Source organism: Schistocerca piceifrons, chromosome X (genome assembly GCF_021461385.2).
Source record: "Schistocerca piceifrons isolate TAMUIC-IGC-003096 chromosome X, iqSchPice1.1, whole genome shotgun sequence".
NCBI classification, from domain to species: Eukaryota; Metazoa; Arthropoda; class Insecta; order Orthoptera; family Acrididae; genus Schistocerca; species Schistocerca piceifrons.
In genome coordinates, this window is record NC_060149.1 from 431,821,370 (window position 1) to 431,838,623 (window position 17,254).

The window sequence follows — 17,254 nt, forward strand, 5'->3', positions numbered from 1 at the left end:
TCATCACCAGAAAGGATCGCGAGCTCATCAGCGAAGGCTAGACACGTGACGTCAATGCTAACCTTTTCTTTTCCTGGCCTGATGGGTCTCCAGATATTTCGACTTTTATGGGGTGGATCAGGAAATAATGTAGAGTAATATGGAGTGTATAATAATAGTGTGAGTTCAAAAAAGCACTATATGAATTTATTAAACACGCCAATATCAAAAAGGACTTCTCTACATGTCATACACTTAAACGCTCAACAAATACATTGTTCAATAGACATCTGGATTCTATAGTCAAACTTTCCGTAAACAGTCCCTCAATAAGAACTTGCGTAAGGTAAATCGGCGGAGCAATTGAGTACACACAATCTACCCCAGTTTGACTTCAGTAAATGGGAAACTACATTACAGGGGGACGGGACAGCACTCAAATCACTTACGTATGAACACATGCAGGACGTCAATAACACTAACTCCACAATCCACTGTTATTCAAATGACTAGGACGTAGTCGAGATTGTCGGGGAGGCGTCTCAACACTCAAACCCCAAAAAAGGGATGAAAATACTTAAATCAACAAGTGAAATTTTTCCTGTAGCAGTAGATAGTCGTTTTGCTCAGGATTATGTGCTTTACAAAGTGCATGGGCACATGGATCTGAAATGGTAGAACCCAAGACATGAGGTTAGCTGAAAGCTAAGATTAACATGATTTCCAGTAAATTAAAAAATGGGGAAACAAAGAGAAATTCACCATGCAAGTAGATATTAGATTCTGTTGACACGCAGTCAACATCGATTTAGAAAACACCGTTCTTGTGAAACACAACTAGCTCTTTACTCGCACGAAATATTGAGTGCTATTGACAAGGGATTTCAAACTGATTCAGTGTTTCTGGATTTCCGAAAGGCCTTTGGAACTCTAACACACAAGCGGCTTGTAGTGAAATCCCATGCTTATGGAATATCGTCTCAGTTATGTGAATGTATTCGTGATTTCCTCTCAGAGAGGTCACAGCTCATAATAATTGACGGAAAGTCATCGAGTGAAACAGAAGTGATTCCTGGCGTTCTCCAAGGTAGTGTGATAGACCCTTTGAGGTTCCTTATCTATATAAACGATTTGGGGGACAATCTGAGCTGCCGTCTTAGGTTGTTTGCAGAAGAAGCTGTCGTTTATCGACTAGTAAAGTCATCAGAAGATAAAAAAAATCCAAAAAGACTTAGAAAAGGTATCTGTATGGTGCGAAAAATGGCAACTGACCCTGAAGAATGAAACGTGTGAGGTCATCCACATGAGTGCTAAAAGGAATCCGTTAAACTTTGGCTACACGATAAATCAGTCAAATCTAAAGGTCGTAAATTCAACTAAGTACCTAGGAATTACAATTACGAGCAGCTTAAATTGGAAGGAACATATAGAAAATGTTGCAGGGAAGGCTAACCAAAGACCGCGTTTTATTGACAGGACCCTTAGAAAATGTAACAGATCTACTAAGGAGACTGCCTACACTACCCTTGTCCACCCTCTGTTAGAATACTGCTGCGCAGTGGGGGATCATTACCAGATAGAATTGACGGAGTACATCGAAAAAGTTCAAAGAAAGGCAGCATGTTCTGTATTATCGTGAAACAGGGGAGAGAGTTCCACTGAAATGATACAGGATTTGGGATGGACATCATCAAACGAAAGGCGTTTCTCGTTGTGGAGAAATCTTATCACGAAATTCCAATCACCAACATTCTCCTACGAATGCGAAACTGAAAAGGAAGAGTGGAAATGAAGCAGGCTGTGCAGAAGGGAAAAAAAGAAAATAGAAAACCACTCCTCCCTTTTCCAGAAGCTGAATGGAGCTGCACCAAAATAAGATGATAAAGGGACTAAACACTGCCGGCATGTCAAAGCACCAGAGGCACTTAAGATTCATGTAACGGAGTCAACTGACTCGTTTCAAGATAGCTAGCTGGATAGACAGACATACAGATATATGTATAAATATATCCATAGGTGGTAAGGGTTTTACGGTCGAAAGTTGCAACTAAAAATCTCAGGGCAAATTACAGTTTTTAATACTAACTATAATAACAAAAGTAAACAGCATTTCTTCATCCGCATTAACCCTAAGCAAGAGTATGGGAGCGAAGATTCTCGCGACTGTGATCAATTTGAGTAAAAGTCTTCTTCGAGGGTGTTTGCATTATTGTAAAATTTTTCAGTGCAATGTGAGACTCGTGTCACTTCTCATTATTCTAAGCAGTCTCTTCCTCTACTGCACCATCGGGAAATTCATTGCAAATGGAAACTACTTTTCATTGGCCATTTGTTACGGGGCAGGAAACTGTTGGCCAGCTAGATAGCTATTCTATTAATCATTCTAGATGAATTGTCAGTGGTCTGGCTGACCGTTCTGTAAGCTACTGGGTCCAGACGCGTGAAAAACTGGCCCACTGTTGCGGAAGGCAACGACTCTATCGATCAGTGCGAGACCAGTTAGCGCCACTAAGTGATGACTCAACAGAACGTGAGAACTCCTCGTTAACAGCACGAGAAGTATTCGAGCAGGCAGACAGTCCCGACGAGCGGTTCATTCTACGTGCTGCTAGTGTCTGCGAGGTTACTTCGTATTGGGTGCACTTCGGTGGTGATGTCAGCACGTGGTAGCTCTGGCAATTTCTAAGCTGTCGGTGCATGCGGTTCCACACGTGCCTGGCGAGTCGAGGCTCTAATTAAAAGTATCGATTCCTGTTACGCACTTGGTGAAGGATAGTATGCCCATGGACAACAAAGAACATTCTGTTTACATTTAAAACACGTATCTGCATCTAGTTATGGCGTGTAAATAGTTCGAACCGTTTCATTCGTTATATAACCGGACAGTGACATACACAAAAGGGAATTTTACATTTCGGACAATCGAAGAATCTATTTGACCAGCGATGCAACATTCAAACAATTGTTCGAAATTTCACGGAGTTTCCTATCATCACTATCGGCTAGCGAAGTAATGATAAGTTTTTTACAATAAAGTCGTGTGTACGCACATGAGCAACAGAACTAGACATCCCGTTTCCGCATGATGTAGCGACTAACACGCCCAGTCTCCCAGCTGACAGAGACGATTCGCTGTGGCATGGACTATGTAACACAATAAAAGCGTTGGTAAGCCATGGTGAATCATGACCCCTCAACCGCTACTCACAACTCGCGGAGGTATGGTAGAGCGAGCTGCAAAGCGTGCACATCTCGTTCGGTGCTTGCAGCTTCCGCATACTCCGATCGGTTAAACCACCCGACTGTGTGGTCGCATATCTAGGAATCTCGACAGCTAGGCTATCGGTTTCGAATACTGCCGATCTAAATGGAGAAGTGTGTACAACCCACTGCCGAGAATGCCAATGCCAACTCATTGAACTACGAAAATATTCTTGACGTGGAGTTATTAATAAATAAAAAGATTATAGTTGGTACTATAGTAACTACTTACATGGGCTGAATAATTAAGTTACTTTAAACGAACTTCGATAATGTCGAAATAATAGTCACCAGTCGAATTGGACAAACTTCTCTTCAAAATGGATTACAGCAGTGGCGTACGTAATCTACATTCGCGTGTATAAGTCTGTTACCCAATTTTTTATCGGTGCCTGTGACACTAATATACCCCGTAATTATTGAATTTACGAGGACTATACAGAAAGTAAGGTCCGATCGGGTGCCAAACGGAAACCACACTGAAAATTCGATGAAGCTTTGCCCAGATGTGTTACGCAGTGTCTCTAGTACGCCCGACGACGCTCTTTTCTGTCCTGAGCGCACAGTGAATGCTTAAAGATGCCTACAACAATGGGATCTCCCGCCAAGTACGTGGGCCTAATGAGAGATTTCGTCTGTAGTTATGCAGTCCATATAGCATAACTGTCATGCCTTTCCTTCTTCATAATAATCTCGGCCGGACACTGCAGTAGCAATGAAGATGCTCCTACAGCGTTTACTCTTGGAAGTGTTCGATCACCCACCATACAGCGCCCACGTGGCTCTCTCTGATTTTCATCTCTCCTCAGACAAACCGCTGGCTTTGAAGACGACATTCTGCCACAGACAACGATCTTTAGACCAGTGTAAAGGCAGGCCAGAGTGGCCGAGCGGTTCTAGGCGCTACAGCCTGGAGCCACGCGCCCGCTACGATCGCTGGTTCGAATCCTGCCTCGGGCATCGATGTGTGTGATGTCCTTGGGTTAGTTAGGTTTAAGTAGTTCTTAGTTCTAGGGGACTGATGACCTCAGAAGTTAAGTCCCAAAGTGCTCAGAGCCATTTGAGCCAACCAGTGTAAAGAATTTGCGGAAAGCGCAGGCGCCTGCTTTCTATGTCGAGGCTATGGGGAAGTTAGTACAACGTTACGACATATGTCGGAATCGGAGCCGCGACTATGTAGACTAGTAACTGGAAGTTGTAGTAAACTGTTACAAATAACACATTTTTGATTTTCACAGGGGTTTTCATTTAGCGACCGATCGGTCCTACTTTCCGAATAGCCCTCGTAGAATGCTTGATCACTCTGCTCTTTAATTTTGACAGTGGTTACTGAAACGCTGAAATTACCTTGATCAAAATTAGTCGTAGATGTTGCAACACACTCTTTAGCTTCACAAATTGTTTTTAGATTAATTAAGCATAACAGAAAAATAAAACTGTTAAACCGCTGAAACTTGTGTGTGTCAAATCTTATGGGACTTAACTGCTAAGGTCATCAGTCCCTAAGCTTAGACACTACTTAACCTACATTATCCTAAGGACAAACACACACACCCATGCCAGAGGGAGGACTCAAACCTCCACCGGGACCAGCCGAACAGTCCATGACTGCAGCGCCTGAGACCGCTCGGCTAATCCCGCGCAAACCGCTGAAACTCACGGTGAAATATCAACAGTTGAAACAGTACCAAAATACAGTACACCAAGTGATCAACACACAACCTTATAGATGTAAAAGCTAATTTCATTTCATATTTAAATTACTGAGTGTCAGCATTCAACCTATATTTAGTTCCTTCAGATAAGAGACTACCAGGCTGAAGGCCTGTTGCTATACAAACTGGCTATTAGTTAGTTTAGATTTACTTCTGAATTTTTCAAGAGAAAATTCTTGGTATAGTTGAATTAAATTCTATTACATATTTATGACGCTTGGCCAGGCCACTACCAATGTTAGAATTGGGATCCCATCCCTGTTCATAATATCATACGTCAATAACTAATCTATCGCACACAATCGACACTGGTACAAAACACTAGATTATAGGAAAATTACTGTCTTTAAGGGAGTCAATGACTATTACATTTTAAATTATTTATCACTTTAAGCGTCAGTTTGATGGTGCTGTCGTTGGACGTTGTAATATTGTGTGCAGATTGCTCGCTGGCAAGAAGCAATGGTGCAGAACTGCTCCATATGTGAACATTGCGACAACTCACGTCCAGTATCTTGTTCAAAGACTTAATGCTGCCATTTTTACTATTCAAATGGTACCTGAAGTAAGTGATCTTTCGACACGGATTAGTCTGCTTTACTTATTTTCATTCGCTTAAGTCATATGGTATTATACTTCCCATTCTCAAAGGATATTTTTGGCTCAGAAACGGGAGTTTGGGTAATAAGTGGTGTAAGTTCGCGAACTTCTTGTCGACCCCTGTTCACTAGTCTGGGCATTCTGACATTGGCCTCTCAATATATATACTCTTTACTGTCGTTTCTTGTTAACAATATCAGCTTATTCCCAAGAATTAGCAGCTTTCACTCAGTTAATACTAGGCAGAAATCCAATTTGCATATAGATCACACTTACTTAACTCTTGTGCGGAAAGTTGTGCAGTATACTGCTGCATCCATTTTCAGTAAGCTACCACAAGAATTCAAAAATCTTAGCAGTAATCCACGCGCTTTCAGATCGAAACTGAAGAGTTTCCTCAGGGGTCACTCCTTCTATTCTGTCGAGGAGTTCTTTAAAAACGTAAGCTGATTCCTATGTTATATTGTTGATTGCGTTTACTTAAACTTATGGATTGACGTTTTTGGGTTCATAAACATTTTATTTTATCTGTTGTTACTTTTATGTTGTAATTTCATGTACTGACACGTTCCATAACCTTGGAGATTTGCTCTTCAGTTTGGCCCTATGGCATTAGACGTGTAAATAAATAAGTAAATGTGCAGTGGTATAAACTGTAGTCAGAGTTTTTTCTCTGGTCACTGCAGCACACGAGGGCCTCGCTTGCGAGAAGCTCACTCACACACTTAAAACCACACCGCGCAAATGACCGCGAGCGTAGGCCGCCATTTACACGCCTGTCCTGCGGCACACACCTGCTGCTACCAGCGAGTCCAGTGGTTGAATGCTTTCTCTCGTTACCAGCCCGCATCTGCGCTGTCCAAGTTTTGAAGTCATTTTTAGGAATACGTACAAGTCTTAACCTTTGCTGTTCTTTTCCCCCGTGTATCTCAGTGATTACAATGTTCATCATGCACACGTAAACAGGCCGCACAACGGGTTTGCATACTCTGGATCAGTTGGTCGAGCAGTTGCTGGGGTATAGCATCCCATTCCTGCACCAGTGCCTGTCGGAGCTAATGAAGTGTTGAAGGGGTTTGAAGACGTGCAGCGATACGTCGACCGAGAGCATCCCAGACGTGCTCTATTGGGTTTAGGGCTGGAGAACAGGCAGGCCACTCCATTCGTCTGACAGCTTCTGTTTCAAAATACTCCTCCACGATGGCAGCTCGGTGGGGCCGTGCGTTATCATCCATCAGGAGGAAGGTGGAACACACTGTATCCCTGAAAAGGCGGACATACTGGTGCAAAATGACGTCCCGATACACCTGACCTGTTACAGTTCCTCTGTCAAGACATGCAAGGGTGTACATACACCAATCATAATCCCACCCCACGCCATCAAACCACGACCTCCATACAGGTCCCTTTCAAGGAGATTAAGGGGTTGGTATCTGGTTCCTGGTTCACGCCAGAATCACTGTTCAGACAATACCTGGACTCGTCCGTGGACATAACCTAGGATCACTGTTCCAATGACCATGTACTGTGTTCTTGGCACCAGGCTTCACGGGTTCTCCTGTGATTATCGATCAGTGGGATGCACCTTGCAGATCTCCGTGCGAATAAACCATGTCTGTTCAGTCGTCTGTTGACTGTGTGTCTGGAGACAACTGTTCCAGTGGCTGCGGTAAAGTCCCGAGCAAGGCTACCTGCAGTACTCCGTGGCTGTCTGCGGACACTGATGGTGAGATATCGGTCTTCTTGTGGTGTTGTACACTTTGGACGTCGCGTACTATAGCGCCTGGACACGTTCCTGTCTGATGGAATCGTTGCCATAATCTTTAGATCACACTTTGTGCCACACGGAGGGCCCGTGCTACGACCTGCTGTGTTTGACCAGACTCCAGTCGCCGTGGTATTCTACCCCTCATAACGTCATCAATATATGTTGTTTGAGCCATTTTCAACACACAGTCACCATTAGCACGCCTGAAAACGTCCGCACACTTACTCGCTGCACCGTACTCTGACAGGCACCAACACACCTCTGCGTATGTGGACTGCTGCCAGCGCCATCGTCCGACGACCGCCGGCCAGAGTGGCCGAGCGGTTCTAGGTGCTACAGTCTGGAACGGCGCGGCCGCTACGGTCGCAGGTTCGAATCCTGCCTCGGGCATGGATGTGTGTGATGTCCTTAGGTTAGTTAGGTTTAAGTAGTTCTAAGTTCTAGGGGACTGATGACCTCAGAAGTTGAGTCCCATAGTGCTCAGAGCCATTTGAACCATTTTCCGACGACCACAGGTCAAATGCACCGCATGGTCATACCCCGAGGTGATTTAAACCGGCAAACCGCCCACCAGAGCGTTGTTTCACCATGTATCAGCATTATCCTTAATTTATAAGCATGAGTGTAGTTTAGGCATAGTGTTACTAGCGGCATGTGTGGCTACGTTCACTGTGCGACCAATTTTATCTCTCAGACTTCATTTTTCCGCTGAAATCGAGAGTCCTCTGTGGTTACATGCAGTATCTAATAAATAGTATCTGGACACCCTAGGTAATGCGGACTTAATACTGGATGTCAAGAGAGGCGAAACTGCCAGTTTAAAAGGCGGAGGAGAGTGTTGTGTTGTCAGTAGAGAAGCAGTAAGAGCAAAACGGCTCTGTCAGGAGAGCTCAGTGACTTCGAACACCGACTAGTCATTGGATGTCACCTGAGAAACAAAGCCGTCATGGGTATTTCAATAATTCTAAAGCTGCCCGAGTCGAGTATAGGTGATGTGACTGTGAAGTGGAAATGCAAAGAAGCAACAACAACTCAATCAACACTAGGCAAACAACATGTACTGACAGACACGACCCATCGTGCATAGCGGAGAGTATTCTAAAAAATTGCATGAAATCAGCCGAAGGAATGACATGTGAATTCCTAAGTGCTAAGCGCAGTCAAGCTAGCACAGTGATTGATGGGAGTAAAAAAAAAAGTGGGTTACAATAGTCTAGTAGATCCTCATTACCCACTGATTTCTGCAGTCCAAAGCAACGCTTCAGATAGTGTAGAGGAAGACGCCAATGGGCAGTGAATGGCTGGAAACGAGTGATTTGGAGTGATGAGTCACGCTACACCCTGTGGCAATCCTATAGGTAGGGTTGGGGTTTGGCGAACACCCGGAGAGCCCTATCTTAGGGTATAGATGTGTTTATCGTAGTTTGCGTGTTATCCCCTTATTGCGCTTAAGCAAACGCTAAATGTGGAGGACATAGACATATTGTACAGTATTGTGTACTACGTACAGTAGAGGAACAATCCGGAGAAAATGATTGTTTGTATAAGCAAGGCAGTGCACCCTGTCATAAAGAAACATTTGTAAGGAAATGATTTGTGGACTATGACACTCCTGAAACGGACTGGACTGCCCAGAGTCCCGACCTGAACCTAACAGAACACTTTTGGGACGAGTTAGAACATCGACTTCACTCCAGACCCCAGAGTTCATCATTACCTTCTCTGAATTCGGCGGTTGAGGAAGAGTAGACTGCCATTATTCCACAGACTTCCTCGCACCTCGTTGAAAGTGTTCACAGCTGAGCTGAAACTGTCATAAAGGCGAAGGATGAACTCACCCCATAATTAAGTCCACTAATATGTGTCTGGATACTTTTGATAAGATAATATGTTTATCTTGAAGCGTTCTCACTACGAAACATTTTTTTCGTTGTTTCTTTGGCAGGACTACAATAGATTCTGTACTTGTACTCTGCTATCTTCTTATGGATGCTCTCTATCTAAATCCTATCGGTAGTGAGTTTGGTTAACGCTGAAATTAAAAACTAATTCTATGAACTGGAATTCGCAAAATAAATGGATTTCAGCTTCTCATCTGTCACCTGGATAACACCATATTTAGTAGTATATATATTATGGAACTACATTGGTACATCGCTCTGCAGCAATCTACAGCATTCGGCATGTTCAGCGCAATGCTTTTGGGGGTTGGTTTGTAGCTTCCTAAAGCCTCGTACGTTTGTGGATGACGGCTGTTATGAAGGAATAACCAGGATATCAAATATTCAACCCGGTATGAGGTTTAAATCGCAAGACCGTGCTGAAAAATAATGCCTACAAATTTCTTATGTGAAAACTCTTGAAGCTTTTTAGATAAAAGAAACGCTGTCAACATCGTACATCTTTATTCTTCATGTCTATATATTTATTTCTCAACATAGTCACCCTAGTGATGAACACATTTCTCCCAACACGAACCCTGTTTGTTATTACCGTCACTGTGGAATATTTGACTTTGTTGAAGAAGCCACAACCTCACCTCTGCTCGCACCGCTTCATTACCACCTAAGTGAAATCCTTCAAGGTGTTCTTTTGGTTTTGAAAACAGATGAAAATTGGATGGAGCCATGTCGGGACTGTATGGAGGATGATCGATGCCAGAGAACCAAAGGCCTCGGATTGATGCAGATGTCGCAATGCTCGTGTATGGCTTAGAATTGTAATGCTGAAGGAGAGGGTGTCCATGCGTGGACGAACTCCTCGAATTCGAAACTCGATTACAGCACGCTGTTTCTCACGCACTGAAATAGTTACGTTACACTTCACCACATTACACGCTAAGGTTCGAAGACTTCCGGCGGAAGATGGCTGCAAATATGTAGACATGAAGAATAAAGATATAGAATTTAATAAAGTAGATATTTATTTTAAAAACCTCAAGATACTTCACATAAATAACTAGGAAGTATTACGTTTCAGCATGAACTCATAATTTTGAACGATCAACAATTAAAGGTATGTCATATCAAATTATTGGCACCATTGGCATAAGTAAAGAATGAGTACGGTGTATCTAGCATTAAGCTTCAAGTAAGTGAAAGTTCTATGCAGTGTGACTGCTGCCTTTTTTGAAATACACTCTAAGAGAAAAAGACGTACCATGAAAGAATTATCTTAAAAGGAAGAAAATCAGTAGATGTGATGTACCTTTACAGACAAATGACAATAATTCCAGAAAAATTAGATAATTTATTCAAAGAAAAAGATTCACAAATTGAGCAAGTCAATAACGTCTTTGGTCTACCTCTCGCCCTTAGGCAAACAGTTATTCGTCTTGGCATTGATTGATAAAGTAGTTGGTGTCCTCCTGAGAGATATCGTGCCAGATTCTGACCAATTAATGCGTTAGATCGTCAAAATCCCGAGCTGGTTGAAGGACGCTGCCCGTAATCTTCCTAACTTTCTCAGTTGGGCACAGATCCGGTGACCTAGTTGGCCAAAGTAAGGTTTTGCAAACACGAAGACAAGCAGTGGAAACTCTCGCCGTATTCGGGCGGCATTATCTTGTTGAAATATAAGCCCAAGATAGCTTGCCATGAAGGGCAACAAACCGGGCGTAGAATATCGTCCACGTACCATTGTGATGTAACGGTGCAGCGGATGACAACCAAAGAGGTCCTGCTATGAAAAGAAATGGCATCTCAGACCTTCACTCCTGGTTGTCGGGCTGTATGGCGGGCATCAGTCGGGTTGGTATCCCACCGCCGTCCACGGCGTCTCAGCATACGTCATCGCTTGTCATCAAGGCTCATTTCGAAGCACAACTCATCACTGAAGACAATTATACTACGAGAAATGAGATTCCAGACGCTCCGGAGAGTGGTAGGATACCAACGACAACGTCATAAAATAAGGGCATCTTGACCTATTAAACATCCTTTTACTTTCAGGCCGAGAAACTTTCGCTATGCCACCGCAGTTACGAGACATATGGCAAGAGAATCAAGAGTGATGGTCATCGTTTCATAACAGGACCCCGTTGGCTGTTGTCCGCGGTACCCTTACAACACAGCGGTACATTGACGATATTCTACGCTCTGTTTCGCTGCCCTGCACGGAAGGGCATCTTGAGTTTAGATTTCAGCAAGATAATGCCCGCCCGCACACTGCGAGAGTTACTCCTGCTTGTCTTCGTACTTGCCAAAACCTATCTTGGCCAGCAAGGTCGTCCGATCTCTCCTCGAATGAGAACGTTTGGAATATTATGGGCAGTGCCCTCCAGCTATCTCGGGCTTGGACAGAATTTGGCACGATACGACTCAGGAGGACATCCAACAGCTACCAATTTATGCCAAGCCGAGTAACTGCATTCATAACGGCCGGAGGTGGACCAACGCGTTATCACCTCGCTGAATTTGTGAAGCTCTTACTTTTGAATAAACCATCCATTTTTTTCTGTAATTATAATCGTTTGTCAGTCTATGAGACTTATATCCGCCACTTCACGCAGTCGAAAGACTGGGAGTAAGTGCCCGTACACTAAGAAAAATAAATCCGATTGCATTTGTCAGAAATGCTCTGTGGCACAAATAGGGTTATTCTGATTGAGTATCTTGCAAAGAGTAGAATACAAACTGGTCAATATCACTCAAGTATTCTGAACCAACTTATTTTTTTTAAAAAAAGGGTGGTAAGGACAGGATTCTGAAGGAAAAAAATTCTCTGAAGAAGACAAATCACCTGAATCTGAAATACGACTGCAGTAATATTCAATCTTTTCGCCTGATTGGGCACACTGACTTTCTGTTGTTCTTACGCATAAAGAAATTTGCGCTTGGAATGTGTTACCGTTTCAGTGATGAGGCTATGTCTGCTGTTGAAGGATATTTCAGGCCGTCTAGAACCATACTTCATAGTTTAGAAACAGAATTGACCAGAAAAAACACGTAATAAAATAAGGGCATCTTGACCTACAAAACATCCTTTCACTTTCAGCCCGAGAAAATTTCGCTATGCCACCGTAGTTATGAGCCAGATGTTCACAATGGCTGGCTAAAATTGTATTTGAATGATTGACAAAGCTTCCTGTAGGACTTCGTGGTGGTTTTCAGAGCTAAGTCTCGGTATCAGCGGAATCTCAGCATGTAGCTCTTAAGTGATTTAGGTGGAAAGTAGGGACAGTGAATTGCGTGAAAGTGCTCTAAATGCCTTACCCGAAAATTCTCTTAAGCAATAAATAAAAAAACCAGCTCATGAGGGTAGCAACTTAGATCTACTGGTTACAAACAGGGCCGAACTTCTGACTCATAACTTAGCGTAGGGAATCATTGATCAGTAGACCATTATAGCATCACTGAATACGATTTTAAATAGGAATATAAAGAGAGTTAGGAAGGTATATCTGCTTAATAAGTGGGACACGAGACAGATTTCATTTTATGTGAGCATTCAATATGGAAACTTACTCTCTGAGACTGCAAATGTTGAGTATAAATGGACAAAGGTGAGGAATATTGTGCAATATGCCTTAGACAGGTGTGTGCCGAGGAAAGTTGTGAGGGAAGGTAAAGACTGACCGTGGTTCGATTACTGTGTTAGGAAGCTGTTGAGAAAGCAAATAAAGCTTCACCTCGGATTTAAACGCAGTCAAAGCCTGGTAGACAAGCAAAAACTGAACGAAGGAGAAATTAGCTTAAGTAGAGCCAAGCATGAAACATTCAGAGAATTCGAAACTAATATTCTATCTACCATTCTGGCAGCAAAAACAAAGAAATTTAGATCGTTTCTAAATTTAGTAACCAGATCAAAGCCAGCTGTCCACACTCAGTGGGCATAGTGGCGTCGAAACGGAAGAAGACGCACAGTTAGATCGTACTGCATTTCCTTCTTTCAGTCAAAATGACAGATATCGAAATAAGTGACCGCTCATCGTTGGAAAGACGATTGGACTTGATGGGATACATACATGATTCCACATTTGGTATCCGAATGTATCTGTTCCTCTTCTAGCTGCAGCATTTCTTAGGTTTTTGGAGGTAAACACGTTCTCGTTGTTGGTAGAATACGCGGATCCATTCCGTTTCCAAGGACGGTTGTCGAACAGACACTCACAAGAGTACCGCAATGTCGTTGAGTTAAGGCTGATGTAGAATTTTAGAATAAGTTTTATGTTAGCATTTTGTGACATTTCTGTAGACCCAATATCTCTTTTGTAGGAATCAACATAGATTCCACAAACAACAACCGTCTGAAACACAACTCGCTCTGTTTATTCACGGGTCCCGAAAGGAAATATACAAGGCGTGCCATAAATGTTGCGACAGACTTTGAGGGGTTGTAGAGGGTGTCTTCAGGAATAAATCGAGAATAGGAAACCGCGTCCGGAAATGTCACCCAACGACGCTACAGACCGTCTAAGTTATAGGCGCTAGCGCCTGCACTAGGCCACCCTTTCTGCAACAAATGCGACTTCGTACGCTGACGGACCGTAGTCGGAGCGTCTCGCAATGTTGTTTGTTATTCAGTGATAGCGACTGATTTCCACGATCGCCAGTAAAGAGGATGGAGCATGCTGCCGCATAGGCCTTGTCTCCTATGTATGTGATGCTCTGTTGCATTGCTGGATGACGGTTTCAGACACGGGTTTCCATCTGCAGTTTATTTTTCTCCTGTATACCGAAAAACATTGGAGATTTTACGGGGCTCCAGGAGAAAAATAAACTGAGATGGAAACCCGTGTCCGAAACCATTATCTTCCACGGCAACAGAGCATCAAATTTATTTAAGATGAAGCCTTTCTACGCGAGAGCTAGCTCCTTCTTCTCCACTGTCGATTGTGCAAATCAGTCGTAATATAGTAAACAATGGTCTGTCAACGTAAAAAGTCACTTTTCTGCCGAAGGGGTGACCTACTGGTAGGTACAGGCGCCCATAACATCGACGTTCTGAAGCGTCGTTGATTGCAATCACCGCCGACTTCTTCCTCAAGACTCCCTCAACAGCCGCTCTAAGTTTGTTGCAACATTTCAGAGGCACATTGTGTATCGGCGACCAGGTTGACTCCCATATGGCGTTCGACGCCGTTCTGCGCTGCTACGTAATGAACAACATATGAACGTAAGAAATACCAGATAGGCTTGGTGACTCAATTGGAGAGTTTCTAGCAAATAGAACACAACATACGATTCTTAATGGAGATACATCCTCCGACGTCAAAATAATTTTGGGTGTACCCAAAAGGAGTGTTCTAGGACCTCCACTGATCACAATACATGTAAATGAGGTAGTGGATAGCGTTAGATGTTCAATGAAGCTGTTCTCGGACTATGTGATATACACAGAGAAGTCGCAGTGCTATAAAATGTAGCGAAATACAGGAAGACCTGCAGAGGATTGAGACTTGGCGCGAGGTTTAGCGGCTGGCCCACAACATAGACAAATGTAATGTGTGGTGTCACCGCCAGACACCACACTTGCTAGGTGGTAGCCTTTAAATCGGCCGCGGTCCGTTAGTATACGTCGGACCCGCGTGTCGCCACTGTCAGTGATTGCAGACCGAGCACCGCCACATGGCAGGTCTAGAGAGACTTCCTAGCACTCGCCCAGTTGTACAGCCGACTTTGCTAGCGATGGTTCACTGACAAATTACGCTCTCATTTGCCGAGGCGATAGTTAGCATAGCCTTCAGCTACGTCATTTGCTACTACCTAGCAAGGCGCCATAATCATTTGCTATTTATCTTGTGATGCATGTACCGTCAGACCGATGTTCACCAATTATGGATTAAGTATTCCAGAAGCTACGTACCTTTTTTGCTAGTCTCTATTCCTTTAACTGTTCCAGACCTCACGCCAGCCTGCGTGAGCTTAAACGCGTGCCTTTCGGCTTCCTCTCCTAGTGGCTTGGCTGTCTTGCCAAGTCACAACATAATGTATTAAGCATAAATGTTGGGAAAGTCTCGTCATTGCATAATTGCGCCATTGGCGTACATTCACTGATCGCAGACACATACATTAAATAGCTCGGTGTATTCGTGTAGAGCGATTTAAGGTGCAACAATTACATAAAACTAATCATAGGAAAGGCACATCACAGAGTGGGTTCTTTGGAAGAATCCACAGTCATTGTTGTCCACCAACGAATGAAATACCTTACAAAACGCTCTTTTGATCAGTATTTGGATACTACTCGTCTGTCTGTAAACCGTACCAGGTACGAGTGCTAGAGGCGCTCAGTCCGGAACCGCGTGACTGCTACGGTCGCAGGTTCGAATCCTGCCTCGGGCATGGATGTGTGTGATGTCCTTAGGTTAGTTAGGTTTAAGTTGTTCTAAGTTCTAGGGGACTGATGACCACAGATGTTAAGTCCCATAGTGCTCAGAGCCATTTGAACCATTTGAACGAGTGCTAGAGGAAATAGTGAAGATTCAGAGAAGACCAGGGCATTTCGTCACGAGTTGTTTTAGTAAGCTCGGAAGTGTCACGAAGATGCTCACCCAACTAGAGCTGCAGGCGCAATTAGAGACGTTTTGCATAATGGTGTAGTTTACTGTTGAAATTCTGACAGCGTACGTTCCTGGAAGAGTAAAATATGTATTATAAAATTCTATTTTTTTGACACTGTCTCTTTTTATGACACAATCATAGCAGGTTCCGGCCCACAGTACCCATCGTCAGATGCAACAATATGTAAAAATTAAGAGTTACAATGAAATGAATACCCCTAGCTGCATACAGGCGTTGATATAAGTCAACGGGGACACTTGAAAATGTGTGCCGCGACCGGGACTCGAACCCGGGATCTCCTCCTTACATGGCAGACGCTCTACGCATTTGTTTTTGGTTGTTGATCGTTGCGTTTTTTTTTCGTTGCGGACGTCAAATGACATCCATTCAAGTTCGTTTGTTGATACTTCCACTCAGTTTTTTTGTTACAGAGGCCAACCAGCTCTGAACGAACACGCAGAGCTACCGTGCCTGCTCCATCTGAGCTACCGAGGACACAGAGGATAGTGCGACTCCAGGGACGTATCTCTTCCACGTCTCCCGTGAGACTTATTGTCCTGCACTATATTCATAGTGCCCCTGACCATTATACTCGTTACTCGCGGCTTTACCGGCGATTCCCGTAAGAGTTGGGGCACTGTTTGTGCATTCGCACAGAAGAAGATGGTCAAATGGCCGGTGAGCCTTAACTATATATATATATATATATATATATATATATATATATATATATGAAGATGGTATCTGTTCTTTCGGACGGGAGACGTGCCAGAGGTTTATATTAAGAGGTTTATATTAAGATGGTAAATCAAGTAAAAATATTTTTACTGCCTCTACTTACGAGTTAAGTGATGTGCAATTAAAATACACGGGGAAAATACCTGTGAGTAGCACAGATACAACTAATTGCACATTTTATTTCCCCTTGCGCTAGATACGCAAGTCCTCTCTAAGACCAATCTTCAACTGTAAAAACCGCATAATGTGTCAGTTTTACCATTAAAGTTGTGTAAGTTATTCGTAAAGTGCAATATAGAGTAAGGCCGTCTAAGAATGAAAACCACATGAAAACTAGAGTAAGGTCTTTATAAAGGAAGAAACGATGGAGCAATCGTTTGGTACGTATTTCCGACGGCTGATGGCGCTGTACTTCGGGATGCTAGATGTTTTTGCCGCTGGCCATAACCTCAGATCAGATGACACGGGCCGGACGACAGCATGGCATTCTACTGCAAAACCGCTTTCACTCCTCTTCCGGCTGTGAGGCAGGAGACTGCCCTCTATCGTCTACTCTGAACTTGCGGCCACTGGCGTAAACAACCAGCAGCCCGAAGTACTGCTATAGCAGACGCAGGAAATGTATACCATAACGACTGGCCGTATGCTCCTTTAGTTTTACAGACTTCAAAAAGAACTTCATAATGAAT